Source organism: Carcharodon carcharias, chromosome 4 (assembly GCF_017639515.1).
Source record: "Carcharodon carcharias isolate sCarCar2 chromosome 4, sCarCar2.pri, whole genome shotgun sequence".
NCBI classification, from domain to species: domain Eukaryota; kingdom Metazoa; phylum Chordata; class Chondrichthyes; order Lamniformes; family Lamnidae; genus Carcharodon; species Carcharodon carcharias.
In genome coordinates, this window is record NC_054470.1 from 34142391 (window position 1) to 34166313 (window position 23923).

General features: G+C 40.5%; 1 protein-coding gene across 8 annotated transcripts in view; it reads right to left on the reverse strand.

Annotated features, from left to right (window-relative positions):
- The window catches only part of agtpbp1 (ATP/GTP binding carboxypeptidase 1), a 330484-nt gene that overhangs the window by 233509 nt on the left and 73052 nt on the right, over positions 1 to 23923 (reverse strand). The window lies entirely within an intron of this gene.

The window sequence follows — 23923 nt, forward strand, 5'->3', positions numbered from 1 at the left end:
AACAGTGAGGTTATCAACACTCACCATTATTATGGATTAAATTGGCTGCAACTTCTGGCAATCACAGGTGTGCAGCTAAATGAGGAAATCCAGAAGTCGCTGTGATTTACTCTACTGATACACAGGTTTCACTACACTAGTACCTCTCCTATAGACCTTGCATTGAAATACATGCAAGGGCATGAATTTGTCATACTTACCCACTAAGTGAACACAGCAGAAAAAGTTAGGGCTCGTCCATTCAAACACAAATCAAGCTTTAACAGCGTGCAGAGTATGAAGTAATGCCCAAAAAAACCCTTTGGCACTGAAAATTAATTTTAAGTGTGGTGTCTCATTTCTTCAGATTTTAATAGATTTTTAAAGTTAAAATTTTTAAAGGTTTCTTTCCTTGTCTCTCATATCTCTCTATATCCCATATTTCCTTCTCTCTTTCACTTTCTGTACATGATTTTACACTAATGTATGTATTCTACCTCACACTTCCTAGTCTGGACCCTCCATGACTCTGAGGATTCGTCAATGATTGGTTGGGGAGACATGTTGTTGCTGGCCTTCTTCAAACAAGTCCGCTATTCCCTGTAGAGGGCACCAGGGTGTTTCAAATGCCCAATAACCACACATTTCTTCTCGAGGTCCACGAGAAGTCTGATGTTGTAAACATTTGCTACTGACAACAAAATCTTGACCATCGTAAACACGAGTATGACTGACTTTTATAGGAATTTAGAACAGAGATTCATTAAATTTAGGATGTAGGGCTAGCTGAAACAAATATAGAAAGAAGCAACCTCATTTTTTAACAAGTAAATCACCCATGTCTTGCTCATTATGTTAGAGCATTCACCGTTTTATTACAACACTGACATTTATGCCTTGCAGTGCATAAAATCAGGGCCAGGTATTTACAATGACTGAATAATTCAAAGTCTATTTCAGTAATGGTACTGAAATTTTTACCAGGGCTTTAGGGAATTGAATTCCACAACTCAAGAAATAATTCTGTGGAAATATAAGTGATTCATTAAAGACAGTACCTTATATAACACTGACAGGGGTGGAGGAGAATTAAGTTTAGCTGCACTTAGGGATAGTTCTGTACTTTGATAGTCTTGGAGTATGGTCCTCGGTAGTGACAATACAACAGCTGGCTGCTTGAATTTGTAAACATGGAATGCCATTTGAATGGTGGGACTGAATTATAAGAGGCACCAGATTCCCTGCTCCCTGGCTGAAATGCCAAGGACAATACTAGTTGCCCCATAGCCATTTAATAGCCAACTGGTCATTAATAGGCTGGAGGTGGAACTTTGCCCTTCTGGGTCAGTAAGTCCGACTCAAATCTTCATCTAGTCAGCGGCCAGCAGCTCTGTCGAGCTTAGGACATACGGCACTGGATCATTTAGGTATGGTTGGGGTTCCGTCAGGTCCCAGCATGGGGGTGGGAGGCTGGGGTCTGAGAGACTGTGGGGGAGGGCAACTTGAGGGGGGTGGTTAACATCTTAATGGGCCTGATGGCGTATCAGAGGCCCTCTAAGGGGGACCCCTCCTCCTCTGCCCACACCAGCCCATGGTCTGCTGTTTGCCTTGCACAGAGGCAGGTCCTCTTGTTTTTAAGAACTTGCTGGATATGCACATTAACTGGCCAACAAACTCATCACAAAGTTAGAGCTCAAACTTTACAGCGTAAGTATCCTTTTACCAATGTGATAAATGGTTTCTTAAATCAACCTTTCTGGCCAAGAACAAAAATAGTTTAAACTTTTGAGCCTTAATCCAGAATGCAGCATATACTTCTTACATTATTAACATTTTAACTTATTTTTCTTTTCTTTTTAGCCTCTCTCTCTCTTAACCCAATTACTCCTTCCCTCTCTGTATTTCTGTTTCTACTGCTCCTATTTCTTATGATCTTTATCTGATATGTCTCTAAATGATCTATTCTAACTTGCTCTCCTCCTCAGTCCCCTGTTTCATTCCCAATTCTTAAATCTCATTGGTTAAGGAAATATACTGTTAGCCCTCTTGTGCATCAAGGTTCCAAATGCCAAGTTGCTCTCTCCATGGCTTTAGCAGCTTATATTTCCAGCAAGTTATGGTACAAATAATGTGAGAGCTGAAAGGCAAGGGGAAAAATCTAACAGCAGAGCTTATCAAGACTTCACGTTCTGCTCTTAACACATTCTGCTATCTTACCTTTATACCACCATCAGCACTTCCTTTAGTCTTTAACTCTACTACTAACATTCCCTTTGGTCCTGTGTCCTTGACATCTTTATCAAATTTCTCCTTAGCTCCCACCTATCCCTGACCTTCTATTTTGCTTCACCCCCACTTATAAAATCCATCACATTTCTACTTCTCTTTAGCTGTGAAGAAAATTCATTCAGGCGTGAAACATTAACACTCTTTATCTCTCCACAGATGCTGCAGACCTGCTGTTTTTCCAGCATTTTCTGTTGTTATTATTATTGCAGAGTTAACCCATTTCACATTAAAGGTTACATTAACGCTAATCAAACATTTTAATAAAGCAGATTAAAATAGTGCTAAATAGTTGAATCCAGAGGAAAGTAAATATAGGGACTTTCTGAGAAGGACCTTAACATCTGTCAACAGTTCATTTTCCTTCCTCCCAAGTGCTAGCACGAGGGCAACAGGTAACCTGTAGCAGGATCTCCCTCTATATGTTACATGGATTAGTTTTAGTATTTCTTGTCTGCACAAAATTAATTGATTTTCAAGCTTATGACACATTACAAAGTACAGTGTACCTGGAATTTAAATGCACCTTTGTCTCCCCAGATATATTTCACAAAGTGTTCAAAATATTGACATTTTAAGAGCTACTAAACATCAGGAATAAAATGTTTAATTTTACTGGCTGGTACTGAAATGGCTCCTGCTGTCCTTGCTCTTCTAGGTGGTAGAGGCCATGGGTTTGTAAGTTGCTGTCAAAGTGTTGCTGCAGTACAGTAGATATTGCAGATGGTACAAACTGCTGTCACTGTCGGGGGTGGAGGGTGTGAATGTGTAAGGTGCTGGATAGGCTGATTCATGCTCTTGATATATGCCTTGCAGATGGTGGACAGACTTGAGAGTCAGGAGGTGAGTTACTCGCCTCAAGATTCCTAGCTTCTGACCTGGTCGTGTAACCACAGTATTTATATGGCTATTCCAGTTAATGCTAATCCCCAGAATGTTGATGGTGGGGGATTCTGTGATGGTAATGCCATCAATTATATTAATCCAGAAACAGGACTCAAGTCCAAGTTAGTATAGTACTTTACATTTATCTTGGAGTGCCAGGATCAGTATCGATCAGATATAACTTCACACAAGTTTACAGAAGCTAATATCTTGAAGATGTTGACATCTCCAAAATCCATGTTCATTTATTTCGCAAATCCACATCTGAAACTCTGCAATCAAATCTAGAGAACTTAAATAACTCTCAAAGTCATAAATTGCATTACCTGGTTGTGACCATGATATACTATCCTTCCTCCTACTTTCTACAGCCTTTGGCATGACTAACAATGCCATCCACCTGCAATGCCTCTCCTCCACTGTCCAACTCAGTAAAGCTGTTTTTTTTTGGAGCCATTCTTACCTATCTAATCATAGCCAAAGCACCGCCAGCAATCGTTTCTCTTCCTGCATTGTTACATCTCTTTCACTCTTCTTACACATCTTATTCTGTGACGTTACCTGAAGATATGGCATCAGGTTTCACATGTATCCTGACAACACCTAACTCTTCATTACCTATCTCAGCTCCTCCAATTAAACACAACAAAACATCGTCGCCACAAACTCTCTACATCTGCCACTGATTTCATTCCTGTTTTAAGGTCACAGCTTCAGGTTGAAGTCTACTATTCCAAACTTCAACGGTGTATTTGCCCCCAGGCTGAGTTTCTAACCAAATCTTCTTCAGCACAAAAACTGCCAACCTCCTTTATTGGTGTCTGCTCTGGTGAAATCCATGCCTTTGTAACCTCCTTACTATACTAATATTCTCCAAGACAGCTTTATACCCTCCACAGTCTACTGCTCTTTTCCCAACTTGCACAAGTCTTACTCACCTATCACCCCTGAGCTAAATTTTCTTCCTCACATTAAAATCTCTTTGTGGCCTCGTACCTCCCAATTTCAGTAACCTTTTCCAGCCCTATATTCCTCTGACAACTCCATGTTCCTGCAACCCTGAGCTCTTGATGTTACCAAAGAGGGGGCAATGGTCATGGGGTAGTCATAAATGGAGTGTGTTGTAAATAGAAATTAAAATTTATGAAGTCCATGCTTTCAAGCAGTAAAAAGTGGACAATATCCAGGCTTGGGCTGAAAAGTGACAAGTAACATTCGTGCCACACCAAGTGCCAAGCCATAACCATCTCCAACAAGATAATCTGATCACCTCCCGTTAGCATTCAACAGCATCGCCATTACTAAAACCCCCACCATCAACATGCTGGGGCTCACCAATGAGCATAAGCTTAACTGGACCAGCCACATAAATAGTGGTCACAAGAGCAGGGATTCAATGATAGTAATTCCCTTGAAGGGGCGATAGTTATATTCTCTCTTGTTGGAGATGGTTATTGCCTGGCACTTGTGATGCAAATGTTACTTGTTTCTTATCAGCCCAAGCTTGAATGTCTTGCTGTATATAGCCATAGACTTCAATATCTGAGGAGTCACGAATGGTACTGAACATTGCACTATCAATGAACATATCCACTTCTGACCTTATATGAAGGGAAGGTCATTGATGAAGCAGCTGAAGATGCTTGGGCCTAGGACAATGCCCTGAGGGACTCCTGCAGTGATGTCCTGGGGCTGAGATGATTGGCCTCCAACACCACCTTTGTCCTTTATGCTAGATATGACTCAAGGGCTGTTTGATAGCACAAAAATGCTGCCTTGATGTCAAGAGCAGTCATTCTCACCTCGCCTCTTTTGTAGGTGTTTGAACCAAGGCTGTACTGAAGTTATGAGCTGAGTGGCCCTAGCAGAACCTAAATTGAGCATTGCTGGGCAGATTATTGCTGTGCAAGTGCTGCTTGATTGCACTGTCAACAACAACAATTTGGTGATATTAAGAGAGATGATCAACAGCTCGGTCAAAGAGGTAGGTTTTAGAAAAATAATTGTAAAGGAGGAAAACGAGGTAGAGAGGCACAGAGGTGTAGGGAGAGAATTCTGGAGTTCGTGGCCAAGGCAACCTTTGCACCAGCCACGAATGGTGGGGTAATTATTACTGGGAATGCACAAATGGTAAGAATTAGAGGACTGCAGATCTCTTGGAGGATTGTGCAGTTGGAGGAGATTACAAGGATCTGAGGCAAGCGGGGGGCACAGTACAAGGCCATGCAGTGATTTGAAACGAGGATGAGAATTTTAAAAACAAGATATTACTTGGCTAAGTGACAATGTAGGTCAGCGAGCATAGAGGTGATAGGGGAACAGGACTTACTGTGAGTTAAGGCGTAGGCAAGGTTTTAGGCGATCTCAAGTGTACAGAGGGTAGAATGTGGGAGACCAGACAGGGGTGTGTTTCCATTGTCTAGAAGTAATGGAGGCATCGATGAGGGTTTCAGCAAATGAACTGAGAAGGGTGAAGCTGAACGCGGTGATGGAAGTGGAAGTAGGCAGTCTTAGTGATGCAAAAAAAGGTGCAGTCAGAAGCCCATCTCAGAATCAAATATGCCACAAAGCTTGTGAACAGACTGGTTTAATCTCAAACTGTTGCCAGGGCAGGGGATGGAGTCAATAGTTAGGTAATGGAGTTTGAGTGGGGACTGTAAAAATGGCTTCAGTTTTTCCAATATTTAATTGGAGGAAATTTTTGCTCATCCAGTGCTTGACGTTGGATAAATAGTCTGCTAATTTAGCATCAGTGGAGGAATCAAGAGTTGGTGGTGGGGTAGAGCTGGGTGTCGTCAGCGTAAATATAAAAACTAAGTCTATGACATCATCCATCACTTTGCCGATGATGGAGAGTAAACTGATGGGCCAGTGATTGAACCAATTGGATTTGTCCTTTTTTTTGTGATCAGGACATATCTGGTCAATTTGCCATATTGACAGGTTGATGCCAGTGTTGTAGTGTACTGGAACAGCTTGACTAGGGGTGTAGCTAATGCTGGAGCACAAATCTTCAATACCATTGCCAGAATGTTGCCAGAGCCCATATCCTTTATTGTATGCAGTGCCCTCAACCATTTCTTGATATCACCTGGAGTGAATCAAACTGGCTTAAGAAAGGCATCTGTGATGCTGGGAACCTCGGTAAAAGGCCGAGATGGATCAACCATTCAGCACTTCTGGCTGACGAAGGTTGCAAGTGTTTTAGCTTTGTCTTTTGCACTCTTGTTCTGGGCTCACCCATTAGTGAGGATGGGGATATTTGCGGAGTCTTCTCCTCCGGTTAGTTGTTTAAACTTTTTTAAAATTCTTTTATGGGGATGAGCTTCATCAACATTTATTGCCCATCCCTAATTGTCCCTTGACAACGTCCACCACCTTCATGACAGGATGTGGCAGAGTTTTGATCTGACCCATTGACTGTGGATCGTTGAACTCTATCACATGCACTAAACCTTATCACATACTGCTTCTGCTGTCTGGCATGCATATAGTCCTGTATTGTAGCTTCAACAGGTTGACACCTCATTTCTGGTATGCCTGGTGTGGCTCCTGCATGTTGTTTCCAGTGCCTAGGTTGACGCCAGGTGGTCTGTCCAGTTTTATTCCTTAAAGACTTTTCTTTAGCAATTTGGTACCACTGAATGGCTTGAAAGGCAATTTCAGAGGGCAGTTAAGAAAGAATATTTTTCCCACTTGCCTAGGTGAGTGCAGCTTCAATAAAACTCAAGCAGCTTGACAAAGTCTAGGACAAAGCAGCACATTTGACTGATACTCCATTCACTACCCTAATCATTCAGTCACTTCACCACCAGCACACAGTGGCAGCAGTGTGTACATCTACAAAATGCACTGCAGTGACTCAGCAAGGTTCCTTCCACAGCACCTTCCAAACTCTTGAAGCTCTACTATCCGGATGTACAAAGGACAGCAGACACATGGGAACACCACCACTTGTAGGTTTCCTCCCAAGTCACAAACTACCTTGACTTAGAATTATATCGCAGTTCATTCACTGTTGCTGGTTCAAATTTGAACTCTCTCCCTAACAGTGTTGCAGATGTGCCAACACCCACATGGACTGCAGGGGTTCAAGAAGGCAGTTCACCATCACCTTCTTAGAGGTAATTCAGAATAGGTAAAAAAAAAATGCTGGTCTTGCCAGAAACACCACATACTTTTAACCAATAACCAAAATTTGGTGAGAGTGGAAAATCCGGCACAAAAGTGGTGCTGCTTTCTGCCTCCAATGCTTCCAGTGGTTCATGTAAACCTGAGGCACTAATATGTAAAATATTTTCCAGTGACTAATATTTATTGAAAATTAAAAAGTAGATATACATAAGATCATAAGGAGCAGGAGTAGGCAATTCAGTCCCTCAAGCCTGTCCCACCATTGAATGCGATCATGGCTGACCTCATTTTGGCCTCAACTCCAATTTCCCACCCTCTCCCCATAACCTTTCAACCCATTACTAATTAAAAATCTGTCTATCTCCTTAAATTTATTCAGCATCCCAGCATCCACTGCACTCTGAGGTAGTGAATTCCACAGATTCACAGCCCTTTGAGAAAAGTAATTCCTCATCTCTGATTTAAATCTACCAACCCTTAGCCTAAACTATGGCCTCTCCTTCTAGGATGCTCCACATCTATTTTGTCTATCCCCTATAGCATCTTATATACCTCAATTAGATCTCCTCTCATCCTTCTAAACTCTAGCAAGTATAGGCATAAACTGCTCAATCTCTCCTCATAAGACAAGCCCTGCATCTCTGGAATCAATCTAGTGAACCTCCTCTGAACCACCTCCAATGCAACTACATCCTTCCTCAAGTAAGAGGACCAAAACTGTGCACAGTACTCCAGGTGAGGTCTCATCAATGCCTTATACAGTTGTAACAACACTTCTCTATTTTTATACTCTATTCCTTTAGCAATAAATGCCAAAATTCCATTTGCCTTCCTTATTACCTGCAGACTAGCTTTCAGCAATTCATGCACGAGGATACCCAGAACCTGCTGCACTGAAGCATTCTGAAGTTTCTCTCCATTTAAATAATAAATCGCCTTTTTATTCTTCCGACCAAAATGGATAACCTTACACTTATCCATGTTAAACTCCATCTGCCAAATTTTGGCCCATTCACCTAACCTGTCCATATCCATTTGTAAATTTCTTATTTCTTCATTGCAACTTACCTTCCTACCTATTTTGGTCCAATCCTTTGGTCATCTGCAAATTTAGCTATAGTACCTTCTATCCCTGAATCCAAGTCATTAATATAGATTGTAAATAGTTGGGGCCCAAGGACCGAACCCTGTGGCACCCCACGGCCTGCCATCCGGGAAAAGATCCATTTATCCTGACTCTCTGCTTTCTGTTGATTAGCCAATCCTCTATCCAAGCTAATATATTACCCCTAATTCCATGTGATCTTATCTTGTGTATTAATCTTTTGTGCAGCACCTTCTGGAAGTCCAGATATACTACATCTACAGGATCCCCATTATCCACTTTGCTTGTCACATCTTCAAAGAACTCTAGCAAATTAGTCAAACACGATTTACTTTTCCTAAAACCATGCTGACTCTGATGGATTGCATTTTGATTTTCCAAATGCCCCATTACTATTTCCTTAATAATGGATTCCAACAATTTCCCAATGACAGACTTTAAACTAACTGATCAATACTTTCCTAAATAATCTCATAATCTGGACTAAGATGTAGCACCGCAGGTTGTGTGTCTGGACTGTAGTATATGGAGGCTTGTGAACAATTAGAATGTCTTGAGCGAAATACATCTACAGTAGATGTCTCCACCTCAGAGTTATTGAGATGGAGTACAAGTTGGACACATTTTGAGACATGTGTAATAGGGAGAAGTATTTTGACAATTTGATCAAGGTCTTGGTCACACTTTAGAGAGGTGCAAGATCAGAGCTCCATTCATGTAATCGATAATATACAGAGTACAAGGATCCCAGATGAGTGAGACACCAGGGAGCTGCAAAATTAATGCTATCCAATTCGTACAATGTACCTTTTACCTGTGGAGGTAAGCATAATGATATTCAAAAGGGCAGCTGAAATGCAGACTACCACCTTGAAACAGGAGGCTGTCCAAAAGGCTAAAGAGGAGGATGATGTGTGTGATGTGGTAGCCAAAGAGGATTCAATAATTAGGGGACTGATAGTATTCTTTGTAAGTAGGATCAAGATCACATGGCAAGTTGTCAACCAAATGCCAGGGTAAGAGGCATCTTGAACTGGCTTGAAAGGGTATTGTGGAATGGGAGAGGGATGACTTAATTGTCATGATTCATGGTGAGGCAAGCAACAAAGGGAAGAGTAGGCAAGAGGTCTGTTTGGAGAATATCAAGAACAAGAAGCCAAAGTGAAAAACAAGACCTCAAGCATTATAATCCCTGGATTGTTGAAGGAGTCATGTGCAAATTGGCATATGGTTAAGCAGATTAGAGAGGCAACCAGGTGGCTGAAGGAATGGTGTGGAAAAGATGGAGTTCCATTTCATGGGACACTAGCACCAGAACTGGGATTGAGAAGCACTATACCATTGGGACAGGTGTTACAAAAGTATAATAATTTTCACAATATTTTTCTGGTTTGTTGCAAAGTAGGTTTATGGGTGTGAACGTAAGCGATTCTGTCTGTGTGATTTAATTACATTTGGAGTCAGGTATACCGCAAGCTTGAAATTATCAAAAGAAGCTAGGTATAGAAATGTACTTGAAATGTTAACAAGTAAACATGGATGCTGTCTCAGCATGAAGGGAATTTGCATTTTTAGGTAAGTGAAGGATTGTTTGGATTTCAAAGGGATGTTAGTCTGTTTACAACTAGCGAGATAAGCAAGGCCAAGGTGTGTTTATTTTTCCCAAAGGTCACTGAAAATATTGGCAACATGAAAGTTTTTAAATTATGGTTCCAAACACATATGGAACAATGGAATTTACATATTAAAGAGAGATAAACATATATAAAGGAGAATGAAAGTCTATGTTGGGAGCCATGTAAGATCTAGCAGAAGAAATAGCCTTGAAGAAGCTTCTAGCCATTCATGCATAGGTCTGTTATGTCCAGTAACTAAAGTTGGAGAAAGCCATTTGGAATTCAACTGTCAAGTGGGTACCATTTTAGATTTTTAAAAACCCAGAAATTTATTTTGGATTGTTGCCTTAAGTGGGAGTCAGGTTAATTAGGAATTTGAGGATTTGTTATAGTATTATGTAATTGTAGTCTTATGTATATGCTTGAAATCTTTTAGTTTGTTAACAAATACTTTAAATTTAATTTTTAAAATCTCCAAAGGTCTTAGTGGACTTATTATTTCTGAAATCAGTGCACACATCTTCTCGTAATAAATACAAATTACAAAACTGTTGTGATAATGTGGCCAAGATTCCCTTGCAGATTTGGTCTGCCTGGCACACATCACCTGCCGCGTCATAACATGGGCTCCAACTGAACTGAGCTACGATCATGGTCCAAGGGAAAAGGATAAATAGAGCTGTCATGCGAACTTTAAGCTTGTAAATGGGTGGGCTCAATACTTTGAAAACAAAGGAGAAAAGAGCAGAGTAATGATCGAAATTGAGTTTTAGACAATATGGGTAAAAGGAGAACTAAAAGATGCAAAGTAATTAAACCAGGAAAGAGAATTAAGAAATACGGGAGTAAACATGAGATTAGGAGGATAAGTTAGGGTGCATGCCAAATAAACCACCTTTACATAAACACGGAGTTACAGAGTCAAACTGAATGAATTCTGAGCACAAATTCAACTGAGGTTTTTGGGGTAGTAGGCATTACTGAGACATGGCTGCAAGATGGTCAAAACTGGGAACTGAATGTATCAGATTGAGGTTTACAGGAAGGATAGGGAGAATGGTAGAGGGGGAGGAGTAGTCTTTGGTGATTTAGGATTAACTCACTTCAATAATAAGAGGTTATAATGAGAAGTAAGCAGACTGTGGAGATAGTATGGGTAAAATTAAGAAACAGGAAAGGATTTAACTGTAGTGGGAGTTGTATATGGGATCCTTGGTAGCAGCTGTGAAGCGGTAGAATGTATAAATGCAAAGTTTAAACGAACATGTAGATAAGGCTAAATTGCTTTAATGGGGGATTTTAATTTCCATATGAGCCAGTCTGCTTATCCCAACGTGTCTAAAAAGCAGTAAATTTTTTTGAGTTTGTTCAGGATGATATTCTTCAACAATATGTCTCAGAAACAACAAAGGAGATAGGCCAGTAATAAGTAATAAGTCAGATTTAGTTAACAGCGCATCAACATTTACCTATGCATCATGATAGAGCCCATAGTATTTGAAAAAGAGAAACACGAAACTGATACTAAGGTTCTAGATTTAGGTAAGGCTGACTTCAATGCAGAGTCAGGGACTGTCCAAGGTAAACTGGGCAAATCCATTCATGTGCAAAATGACAGATCAGTGGCAAGTGCTTAAAAATAGAATGTGTGATACAAAAACACTTTATACTCCTAAGAAGAACTCTACCTGTCACAGATGACGAAAAAGGTAAGGGCAACATAAAACCAAAAGAATACAAAAATGCAAAAAAATGCACAGATCCTCGCAATGGGGAGAGATACAAAGAACAAAATGGGTGGCAAAACAGCTAGTAAGATCAACAAAAAGAAATTATAAATACTATGGTTATAAATATTATACTGTATACTACGCTACATACTATAAACACAGTAGCTACATACTATCTACTCTCTATCAGGCATTCCCCTGAGATCAAGGATGACTTGTTTCCACTCCAATTTGATGGGTTCTGAGTTAGCTGATAAGTACTATATGCAGTCTGAAGATTCTGCCATGTATGGACAATTGATGCTTGAAGAGTTGCGTAAGTAGGTTGTTTGGAGGTTTGTGCGCTCGCTCCAATGCCTTGACTTCTCTACACATTCCCAACAAAGTCTATGTTCAGTGCCTTCCTGAATGAGCTTTCTCTATTTTGATCCATCACAAGCCAGGGTCTCCCATTAATCAATGGGTATGTTTTAACTCTTTAGAAATGCTTTGAGGACATCCCTAAATTGGTTCTGAAACAATAACAGAAAATGCTGGAAAAACTCAGCAGGTCTAACAGCATCTGTGGAGAGAAATACAGAGTTAACGTTTCGAGTCCGTATGACTCTTCTTCAGAGCTGCTCTGAAGAAGGTCATACAAACTCAAAATGTTAACTCTGTCTTTCTCTCCACAGATGCTGTTAGACCTGCTGAGTTTTTCCAACATTTTCTTTTTCTATTTCAGATTTCCAGCATCTACAGTATTTTTGCTTTTACCTAAAATGGTTCTGCTGTCCTCCTGGGAGTCTCCTGTCACGATAGTGTTCCAAGAAGAGCAGTGGTTTCGGGAGTCTAGTGTCAGGTATACACACTACATGCCCCATGCAGCAGAACTGGTTTTGAGTGATTAGCGCCTATTTATCCCTAATCTCTACTTTCTGTTAGCTAACCAATCTTTTATCCATGCTAATACATTACCCCCCTACACCATGCACTGTTATCTTGTATAGTAACCTTTGATGTGGAAACTTTTAAATGCCTTTTGGAAATCTAAGTGCACCAGATCTCCCAGTTCCCCCTTTATCCACCTAGAACATTAGTTAATTTATTAGCGTTTTTGAGGAATAAGCACAAATTCCCTTTCATAAAGCCATGTTGGTTCTGGCTGGTCACATTGTGATTTTCGAAGTATCCTGCTATAACCTCCTTAATAATGGATTCTAGTATTTTGCCTAAAACAGATGTTGGGCTAACTGGCCTATAGTTTCCTGCTTTCTGCCTCCTTCCTTTCTCGAATAAAGGTGTTACATTCATTATTTTCCAATCCACTGGGACTGTTCCAGAATCTAAGAAATTTTAGAAGATTATAACCAATACATCTACAATCTTTTAGGACCCTAGGATGTAGGTCATCCAGTGCTGGGGGCTTGTCAGCCTTTAGGGCTAATAGTTTTCCTAGCACCTTTACTCTGGTGATAGAGATTGTTTTAAGTTCATCCCTCCCCATCACCTCTTGATTACTGTGGAGACAGACACAAAACATCTGTTCAACACCTTTGCCATTTCTGTTTTCCATTATCAATTCCCCAGATTCTCTCTAGAGGACCAACATTAGCTTTAGTTATTCTTTTCTTATTTAAATACTTGTGGAAACTCTTATTATCTATCTATTACTAGCAAGCTTTCTCTCATTCTTGTTTGTTTTTTCAGTCATTATTTGCTGGTTCCTAAAATCTGTCCAATCCTCTGGTCTACCACTAATCTTTGCAGTTTTGTACAATGTTTCTTTCAATTTAATGCTATCCCTAACTTCCTTATTTAACCACTGATGATGCATCTTCCTCAAAAAGCCCATGTTTCTCACTGGGATAAATCTTCAGAGTTATTAAATATCTCCTTAAAAGTCTGACACTGTAACGCTACTGTGCTAGCTTTTAATCTAGCTTTCCAGTTCACCTTAACTAGCTCTGCCTTCATACCTGTGGGATCAGAATCCAACCCCCAACTGGACTTTATGAAATATGAAAAACTCTAAAACCCATTGAAACAAGTCCTGTAAATGAAAGCCAAACCTCAATAGAAGCAGGCTATACTATAAGGGGTTAATTTCAAACATTCCAGCATCACAACGACTGACACGATTAAGAGACTGAAAAGGAGAGCATTAGTACAACAATGGTGCAAGGTAACTGCTTCTGCCTGATGCAGTTATAGGAATGCCATTACACAGCAACATTCACTCCTATCAAGGAAGGAGGAAAAGCATTTACATGCCCATCACCTTTGGAGCCAGAGATATCTCACCTGGGGTGGAGTCCATTGTTTTCGGTGATGGAAATAACATCAGCACTGAGTGAGTCTGTCTGGACCAGGGCACTTAATAACCTAAAAGGACTGAAGGATAATAAGCACTGACCATTCAGCAGAATGGCCTCAGGAAATGTGCTTAAGATATTCCGATAAGAATCATCATAAAAAGGACAAGATTGAAGGGACTGGCACTGCAGTGGGAATAAGGGTCAGGGCTGGTCATCTTGTCCATAAGACGTAGGAGCAGAAGTAGCCAATTCAGCCCATTGATTCTGCTCCACCATTCAATGAGATCGTGGCTGATCTGATGATCATCAACTCCATTTTCCTGCCTTTTCCCCATAGCCCTTGATTCCCTTACTGATTAAAAATCTGTCTATCTCAGCCTTGAATACACTTAATGACCCAGCCTCTACAGCACTCTGCAGTAAAGAATTCCACGGATTGATTTCCTGCAAAAGAAATTCCTCCTCATCTGTTTTAAATGGGTGCTCCCTTAGTCTGAGATTATGCCCTCTGGTCTCAGACTTTCTTACAAGGGGAAACAACCTCTCAGCATCTACCCCCTAAGAATCTTATGTTTCAATAAGGTCACCTCTCATTCTTCTAAATGCCAATGAGTACAGGCCCAACCTACTCAACCTCTCCTCATAAGAAAATCCCTCCAAACCCAGGATCAACCCAGTGAACCTTCTCTGAACCAATTCCATTGCCAGTCTTTTTTTCCTTAGATAAGGGGACTAAAATTGTTCACAGTATTCTCAGTGTGGTCTAACTAGTGCCTTCTATAGTTTTAGCAAGATTTCCCTATTTTTATACTCCATTCCCTTTGAAATAAAGGCCAATATTCCATTTGCCTTCCCTATTACCTGTTGAACTTGTATGTTAGCGTTTTGAGATTCATGCACAAGGACTCCCAAATCCTTCTGTGACGCAGCTTTCTGCCGTCTTTCTACATTTAAATAATATTCAGCTCCTCATTCTTCCTGCCAAAGTGCATAACCTCACATTTTCCCACATTATTTTCCATCTGCCAAGTTTTTGCCCTCTCACTTAACCTGTCTATATCCCTCTGTAGGCTCCTTGTGTCATCCTCACCACTTGCCTTCCTGCCTATTTTTGTGTTATTCACAAACTTGGCAGTAGTGCATTCACTTCCCTCATCATTAATATATATATATTGTAAATAGTTGAGACCCCAGCATTCCACTGTAGCACTCCACTAGTTACAGGTTGCCATCACGAAAATGCCCCCCTTATCCCAACTCTGTCTTCTCTTGGTTAGCCAATCCATGCTAATACACTACCCCAACACCATGGGCTCTTATCTTATTAAGTATCCTTATGTGCGGTATCTTAATGAATGCCTTCTGGAAATCCAAATATATTACATCTACGGTTCCCCTTTATCCATCCTGATTGTTACCTCCTCAAAGAATTCTAATAAATTTGTTAGGCATGATTTCCCCTTCATGAAGCCATGCTGACTCTGCTTGATTAGATTATGTATTTCTAAATGCTCTGCTATTATATCCTTTATAATAGACTCCAACATTTTCCCAATGACAGGTGTTAAGCTAAGTGGCCTATAGTTGCCTGTTTTTTGTCTCCCTCTTTTTTTGAATTAGATTGGCCATTCTCCAATCCTCTGGGACTTTTACAGAATCTAAGGATTCTTGGAGGATTACTACCAGTGCATCCATTATTTCTGTCGCTACTTCCTTAAGTATCCTGCGATGTAACCCATCAGGTCCAGGAAACTTATTGGCCTTTAGCCCCATTGATTTCCCTAGTACTGTTCCCTCTAATGATAGTTATTGTATTTATTTCCTCCATCCTTTTTGCCCCTTGATCATTTAGTATTTTTGGAATGCTATTAGTGTCTTCTACTGTGAAGACTGAAGCAAAGTATTTATTCAACTCCTCTGCATTTTCCTGGTTCCCCATTATCATTTCCCCAGCCTCATTCTCTAAGGGGTCTACATTCACATTGGCCTCTCTCTCTCTTCCTTTTTATATATTTATAGGAGCTCTTACTGTCCGTTTTTATATTACTTGCTAGTTTACCCTCAAAGTTTATTTTCTCCTCCTTAATTACTTCTTGGTCATCTTTTGTTGGTTTTTAAAACTTTCCCAGTCCTCTGGCTTACCACTAATCTTTACCAGATTGTATGTTTTTTCTTTCAATTTAATACTGTCCTTAACTGCCTTTGTTAACCATGGTTCCACACTGGGATATATCTTTGTTGAGAGTCATGAACTATTTTCTTAAATGTCTGCCATTGCTCATCAACCATCTTTTCTGCTAAACAGCTTTCCCAGTCCACTCCAGGCAAGTCTGCCTTCCAGTCCTTTGTAATTACACTTATTTAAGTTTAGCACAGTTGTTTAGCACCAAGTTTCTCACACTCAAACTGAATGTTACATCCTACCTTATTATGATCACTGTTTGCTAGGGGATTCTTTCCTCTGAGATCGTTTATTAAGCCTGCCTCATTACACATTACCAGAGCCAAAATAGCCTGATCCCTGGCTGGGCTCTCAAAATTTGTTCTAAGAAACTGTCCCGAATACACTCTGTCAATTTTTGCTCGTCTCTATCTCTGTCAATTTGATTTTCTCAATCTATGTGAAAATTCAAGTCACCCATGATTAATGTACTGCCTTTTTATATGCCCTCATTATCTCCTGATTTATTCTGTCCTACAATATAGCTACTGCCAAGGGGCCTATAGACTACTCCCACCAGTGTCTTCTTCCCCTTGTTATTTCTTACCTCCACTCATATGAATTCTACATCTTCCAATCCAAGATCCTTTCTTGCTGTCATACTTAATCCATTTTGTACTAACAAAGCTACCCCATCACCCTTTCCTTCCTGCCTGTCCTTTTGAAAAGTCACATACCCCTGAATATTTAGTTCCCAGCTTTGATCTCCTTGAAACCTTATCTCCGTAATGGCTATAAGATCATACCCATTAATCTCTACTGGTGTCGTTAATTGATTTTGATTCATAGCTGACTCAGGGCCTACAATCAACACCAAACAGACCAGCTGTGTTAGGGATTGTAAGTGGTTTCAGTCAAATCGTAGTGAGATTGGTCTGAGGTTTTGTGGACTGCAGTCGAGGGCGGTCAGGAACGGTCAACCTGGCTCCCGGACCTACAATTCACACTGGAAGGACCAACTGCATGGGAGGACTGGGAGGATTGTAAGTTATCAGCCAAATCTAAGGGGTATTGGGGCTGAGCTTTTAAAGTAACTTAAATGTAACAACCAAATCCAGGGTTGGTGGGAGGGGGGTTGAATTGAAGGTTTGGGGCAGAAATGTGGGGTTTTGCCTGTGGTTTTTCAGTAAAGGTTTTCTAATAAGTTGTGGTGATTTCGTGTGTTTGAGTGGGAGCCAAGGTTAAATCATGGAAGGATTTAAATCAGACTAACCATTCGAGGTGGTGTGTGTGTCATTTAAACTAGTTTAGAGGTCTTTGTATTAGGACATTAGGAGTTTTTTTTTAAATAAACGAGTTCGTGATTGATCCAAGCCCCGTGTCTGTGCAATTTTGCCTTTTATAAAAACCTAACGTTAAGAACTGTCCGTAAGGAGGAAACAGTGATGGGAACCTCTTACATACCCTAATAGTTACCTTTTATTTAGGTTTAAAACTTTTGACATGGGCACACACTTCTCCATTCCAAACTGAATATGAAATTCTGTCATGTGTGATCACTATCAGCTGGAGGCTCCTTTACCAGGAGTTCTTGATTAATCCTGACTCAGTGCACATCATCAGGTCGAGGACAGCCTGCTCCCTGGTTGGCTCTAGAAACTACTACTCTAAGAATTTGCCTTGAAAACACTGAACTCATTTTCGAGGCTACCTTTGCCAATTTGATTGACCCAATCTACGTGTAGATTAAAGTCACCCGTGATTATTGATGTACCTTTCTCACATACCACATTTATTTCTTCCTACAGTGTAACTATTGTTAGGGGGCCTATAAACTACTCCCAGAAGTGACCTCTTACCTTTATTATTTCTTGTCTCTCCCCAAGCTGATTCCACAATTTGCTCTTTCAAGCGAAGGTCATCCAATGTTAACAGAGCTATCCCCTCACTTTTTCCTAGCTTCCGATCACTTCAATTTGTCAACTATCCTCCAACATTCAGGTCCCAGCCTTGGTCACCTTTCGACCACGACTCTGTAATGCCTATCAGGTTATAAATATTCATCTCTACCTGTGTTAACAATTCATCCTCTTTGTTACAAATGCTGTGTACATTCAGATACAAGGCCTTAAACACTGCTTTTTTTTTTTACCATTTTTGAAATCTCTGGCCTTATCTGTTGGTGCATACCTACGATTGTATGACCTGTCCCTTCCTGTCACTCTGGTACTCATTATGCAAATTGCTGCCTTGCTCTATTGCTTTGTTGTTTCCCTTTACTTTACTATATTTCCTCTCTCATGATCTTTTCGCCCCACTATTTAGTTTAAAGCTCCCTTTATCGCCTTAGTTATACAATTGACCAGAATAGTGGTCCTAGCACGGTTCAGGTGCAGACCATCCCAGCAAAACAGCTTCCACTTCCCCAGTATTGGTGCCAGTGTCCCTTGAGCATTCAACTCTCGAATCTTATTTACCCTAGGCCAATTTGCTTGTGGCTCAGGTAATAATCCGGGGATCATTACCCTTGAGGTTCTGCTTTTTCATTTAGCCCTAGCTGCGCATACTCCCTCAGCAGAACCTCTTTCCTAGCTCTACCTATGTCATTGGTGCCTACGTGGACCACAACAACTGGATCTTCCCTCTCTCACTGCAAGTTCCTCTCCAACCCTGAGCAGATGTCCCAAACCCTGGCATCAGGCACGCAACACAGCCATTTGGATTCTCTCTCTCAGCTGCAAAGAACGGCGTGTATCCCCTGACTATATTATCCGCTACTATCACTACATTCCTATTTAATCCATCCACTTGAACAGCTTCCTGTAACACGGTGCCATGGTTCATCGATTCTGCAGCCCCCACTCTCACCCAAACAAGCTAAAAGAACCTCAGACCTGTTGGACAATTGCAAGGGCTGAGGCTCCTGCATTCTTGCCTTCTGGGTTCCCATACCTGCCTCACTCGCAGTCACACCTTCCAGTCCCTGACCAAATCATTGATCAAGGCTTTACTGCCTTCTGCAATAAAGTTCCAGATAACTTTCCCCTTCCCTGATGTGCTGTCATATCTGCAGCTCGGCCTCCAGCTCAAAGACTCTGAGCCAAAGCTCCTCAAGCCGCAGACACTTACTGCCGACGTGCTTGCCCTGGATCTCACTGGCAACCAGCAGCTTGCACATTCTACAATCACAACATGTCACCTGCCATCCCATCCTCAATGTGCTTTAATCAACCAACTAATTATTTAATCATTTTATTTAATGCTTCTCCTTACCAGCACTTACTGTACTAATTTAAACCATCATAATAAAATAAATCTTTACCACAAAATATTCAAAAATATACATTTTTCTAACTTCCAGCAGTTAAGAGCAGTTACTCACCAGCCAATTAGCTTCTGGTTTTCCTGTGATGTCATGATTCAATTTTTGTTTTCAAACAGTGTTTTCCAGCAGCTGCTACAGTTATCCTATAATACTATAGGTAACTGTAAGGCCTCAAGCCATGCTCTTTACTTATAGCCTCTCCAGCGTGTTTATTGTAGATCCACATTCTCCATTCTCTCCAAGGCATATTGGAGGCAGTAGAGAATATTGTTGTCTAGGTCTGTCTTGATCAACAAGAGGCGGTCCCAAGTTAGAAAAAATGATCCATATTTTCCAGGATCTCACCCTTGATCTGAATTGACGGGGGGAGGTGTTTTGCAGTGAAGCTGGTTAGAATAGGATCTTAGTTTTCTGGGTGTTTAGTGAAAGGTCCATTTTCTCATATGCTTCGGAGAAGGAGTCAACAATGACCTCGAGTTCAGTTTCTGAACGAGCACACACAAGCGTCATCTACATGCTGAAGCTCTATGACTGAGAATGGAGTGGTTTCAGTTTTGAATTGAAAGCAGTTTCCCATCTGTTCTGTGGATTATCTCCATGCCTGAGAGTAATTTGCTGGAGGTGAGATGCAGTATTGCAGCAAAGAAATGGAGAAGAGAGTTGGTATTATGAGACAGCCTTGTCTGACCCCCGTTTCACTGAAATAGGGCTTGTGATGGTTCCACTGGTGAGGAATTATAGTATAAGGATGGTGTTTACATGCCATATGCTACAAATATTTGGCTACAAGAGCAGGTCAGAGGCTGGGAATTCTGTAGCAAGTAGCTTACCTCCCGACTCCCCAAAGTTTGTCCACAATTTAGAAGGCAAAAGTTTGGAGCGTGGTGGAATACTCTCCAACTGCCTTGATGAATGTGCCTCTAACAACACTCAAGAAGCTTGACACCATTCACAAAAAAAGCACCTCATTTGATCAGTGCTCCAAAGATCACCTTTAAACATTTATTCCTCCACCACTGATGCACAGTGATAGTAGTGTATACCATATACAAGATGGACTGCAAAACAACTCTCCAAGCTTCTTTCAACAGTTTTGGTCTCCTGGATATACTGGACATAGAGGGAGTGCAATGAAGGTTCACCAGACTAATCCCTGGGATGGCAGGACTGTTTTATGAGGAGAAATTGAGGAAACAGCATATATTCTCTATAGTTTAGAAAAATGACAGGCGATCTCGCTGAGTATATAAAATTCTTACAGGACTCGACAGGGACAGATTCAGGAAAGATGTTTCCCCTGGTTTTGGGGGTGGTGGAGGAGGGTATAGAACCAGGGTACACAGTCTCAGAAGAAGTGGTAGGCCATTTTGGACCAAGATGAGAGGGAATTTCTTCAGTCAGAGTGGTGAATCTTTGGGATTCTATACCCCAGAGGGCTTTGGGGGATCAGTCATTGACTATGTTCAAAGTAGAGGTTGATAAGATTTCTAGATACCAATGACATCTAGAGATACAGAGACAGTGTGGGAAGACCAGCCATGATCCAGTTAAATGACGGAGCAGGCTCAAGGGGTTGAATGGCCTACTCCTAAGTTCTTATTACAGTACCTTTCAAATCCAAGACCTTTACCATCTAGAAGGACTGGCAGCAGACACATGGGAACACCACCACCTGCAAGTTCCCCTCCAAGCCATACAACATCCTGACTTGGAACAATATCGCCATTTCTTCACTGTCGCTAAGTCAAAATCCTGGAACTCCCTTCCTAACAGCGCTGTGGGTGTACCTACACCATTGGACTGCAGCAGTTCAAGAAGGCAGCTCACCACCACCTTCTCGAGGGCAATTAGGATGGGCAATAAATGCTCGCCTTGACAGCAATGTTTACATCCCAGGAAACAATGAAAAATGCAAGGTACATCAAAAATCAATATTTTTACAATTATGTTCAGAAAAAGAGAGTCAACGGGAGCAATGTGGGTCCTTTGAAAACTGATAATGGTGAAATTGCGGAGGAAAATAAAAAAATGGCAGACCTGTTGAATAATTGCTACACCAATATTTACAGTAGAGGCAGCGATCAGTATGCAGGACATCCTAAAGAAACTTACATTGAATCAGGGATACAAACTCATTGAAATTAAGGTAAGCAAAATACCAGAAATGAAGATGAAAATGAAACTGATGAATGACAAATCACCATTCAAGATGGTTTCCATTCCAGGAATTCAGAGAAAGTAGGTGAGAACACTGCAAATGTCTTAATTGTAATCTTCTAAAGTTCTCTTTATTCGAGAACCACTCCTTTAGGCTGGAAAATTGTGCATGTCAATCTGCTATTTAAGAAAGGTGACAGAGGGAAACCAGCGAATTACAGACCAGTTAGCCTAACATCTGTTGTCAGGAATTATTAGAATCTATTATTTCAGTTGATCAGAGAGAACCAGGATGAATCTGTAAAGGCTAAGTGATACCAGACAAAAACAATTACTTTTTTGAAGAGGTGGCTAAAGTAGAATGTTTGTGGTATGGATTTTCAGAAGGCATTTGATAGAAGCAACTGACAGCTAGTTGAAGTTGAAGTTCATGGAATTGATCTGGTTAGGAAATTGGCTAAGTGGCAGAAGGGATAATGAACAGGTGCTCTAACTGGCAGGATGTGACTAGCGGTATCCTGCAGGAATATGTGCTGGGACTTCAACTAATCACCATATTGATAATAACTTAGATGACAAGATAGAAAGCCACATACTCAAGTTTGCCAATGATACCAAGATGGGTGGCATTGTAAGCAGTGCAGATAGAAGCATAAAATTATAAATAGTTATTAATAGATTAAATAAATGGGAAAAATTGTGGAAAATGAATTCAAAGGCAAGCAAAGGTGAGATCATCCACTTGAGACCAAAAAAGGATAGTACAGAGTACTGTACCTCTTAAATAATGAAAAGTTAGAAATAATGGAGATCCAAAAAGACTTGGGGGCCCAGGTACATAAATCTTTGAAATATTTTGAACAGGTAAAGAAAATAATCAAAAAGGCTTATGGAATGCTGGCCTTTATATCTTGATGCAGGAATACAAGGGGAATAGGAGTAACACTTCAGCTAGACAAATCCCTGGTCAGCCCACACCTGGGGTACTGTGTGCAGTTCTGAGCACTACATCGTAAAAATTATTTATTGGCCTCTGAGTGGGTGCAGTATAGATTTACCAGAAAGATACCTGGATTTCAAACATTAAATTATGAGGAGAGATTATACAAATGAGAGTTGTATTCCTAGGAATAAGAATATTAAGGATAATTTGATCAAAGGTTTCATGATATTAAGGGTAGATAGAGAGAAACTATTTCCGGAGCTCGGAGTCTAGGATAAGGGGTATAGTCTAAAAATTAGAGTTAGACCTTTCATGAGATTAGGAAGCACTTCTATATACAATGGGTGGAGAACGTTTGGGAAACTTGTCCGCAAACAAAAACTGATGCGAGATCAATTATTAACTTTAGATCTGAGACTGATAGATTTTTGTTAACCAAAGCTATTAAGGGATATGGGATAAAGGCTGATGTATGGAGTTTGGTCACAGGTCAACCATGATCTTATTGAATGTCAGAACAGGCATGAGGGGCCTAACTAGCCTACTCATGCTCTTATGTTCCCAAGTAAAACAGCTCCTGCCAGTAAACCAGGAAAACTAGAAGCGTTAGATTTAAGCTGTTATTGGATGGCTATTTGTTAGCCACTCAGTAGCTGCTTACACAGAGGGCTCATAATTAAACTAACCAGCACAGCAAATTCCTCACAATCCTGACATACTAGAAATCTGAATTACAAGATTTGTTAATGGACTGCAGAGCAAAGGAGGCTGCAATTACTCCTGGCTATGTCACTTGTTTAGAGGGAAACAAAAATTGTTTAATAAAATAAACTTGTCCTTGATCAGCTACCTCAAGGGGTGCTGAAGCTACACCCAGCTGAAGCTGCACCCAGCACTTTTCAATCTCACATTACTTTCAAATATAGTAGCACTTCAAAAATATGAATGAAATGACAATAATGCCGACATACATGGCACAGTTACTGGCATAAAGAAAATGTAAACAGATGCAAATATTTTGTAGTTGATAAAGCTGAAGTTTCAAACATAATTTTTGTGATCCTTCCCAGAAACAGCTGTATTAACATCTAATACATTCTGGCAACTAAAGATATGCAAATGAAAAGTGTACAAAATGTTTGTATGATAAAGATACAAAACACACTAAATTGTAAACTCAAAACCAACCGAACACAACATTAATGTTATGGATTCACCCACATACAAACCATTAAAGTATGAGCGAAACCATTAACCTCCATCAACTATTCACTGTGAAACTGTGCTAAGTTAGAAAATAACTGG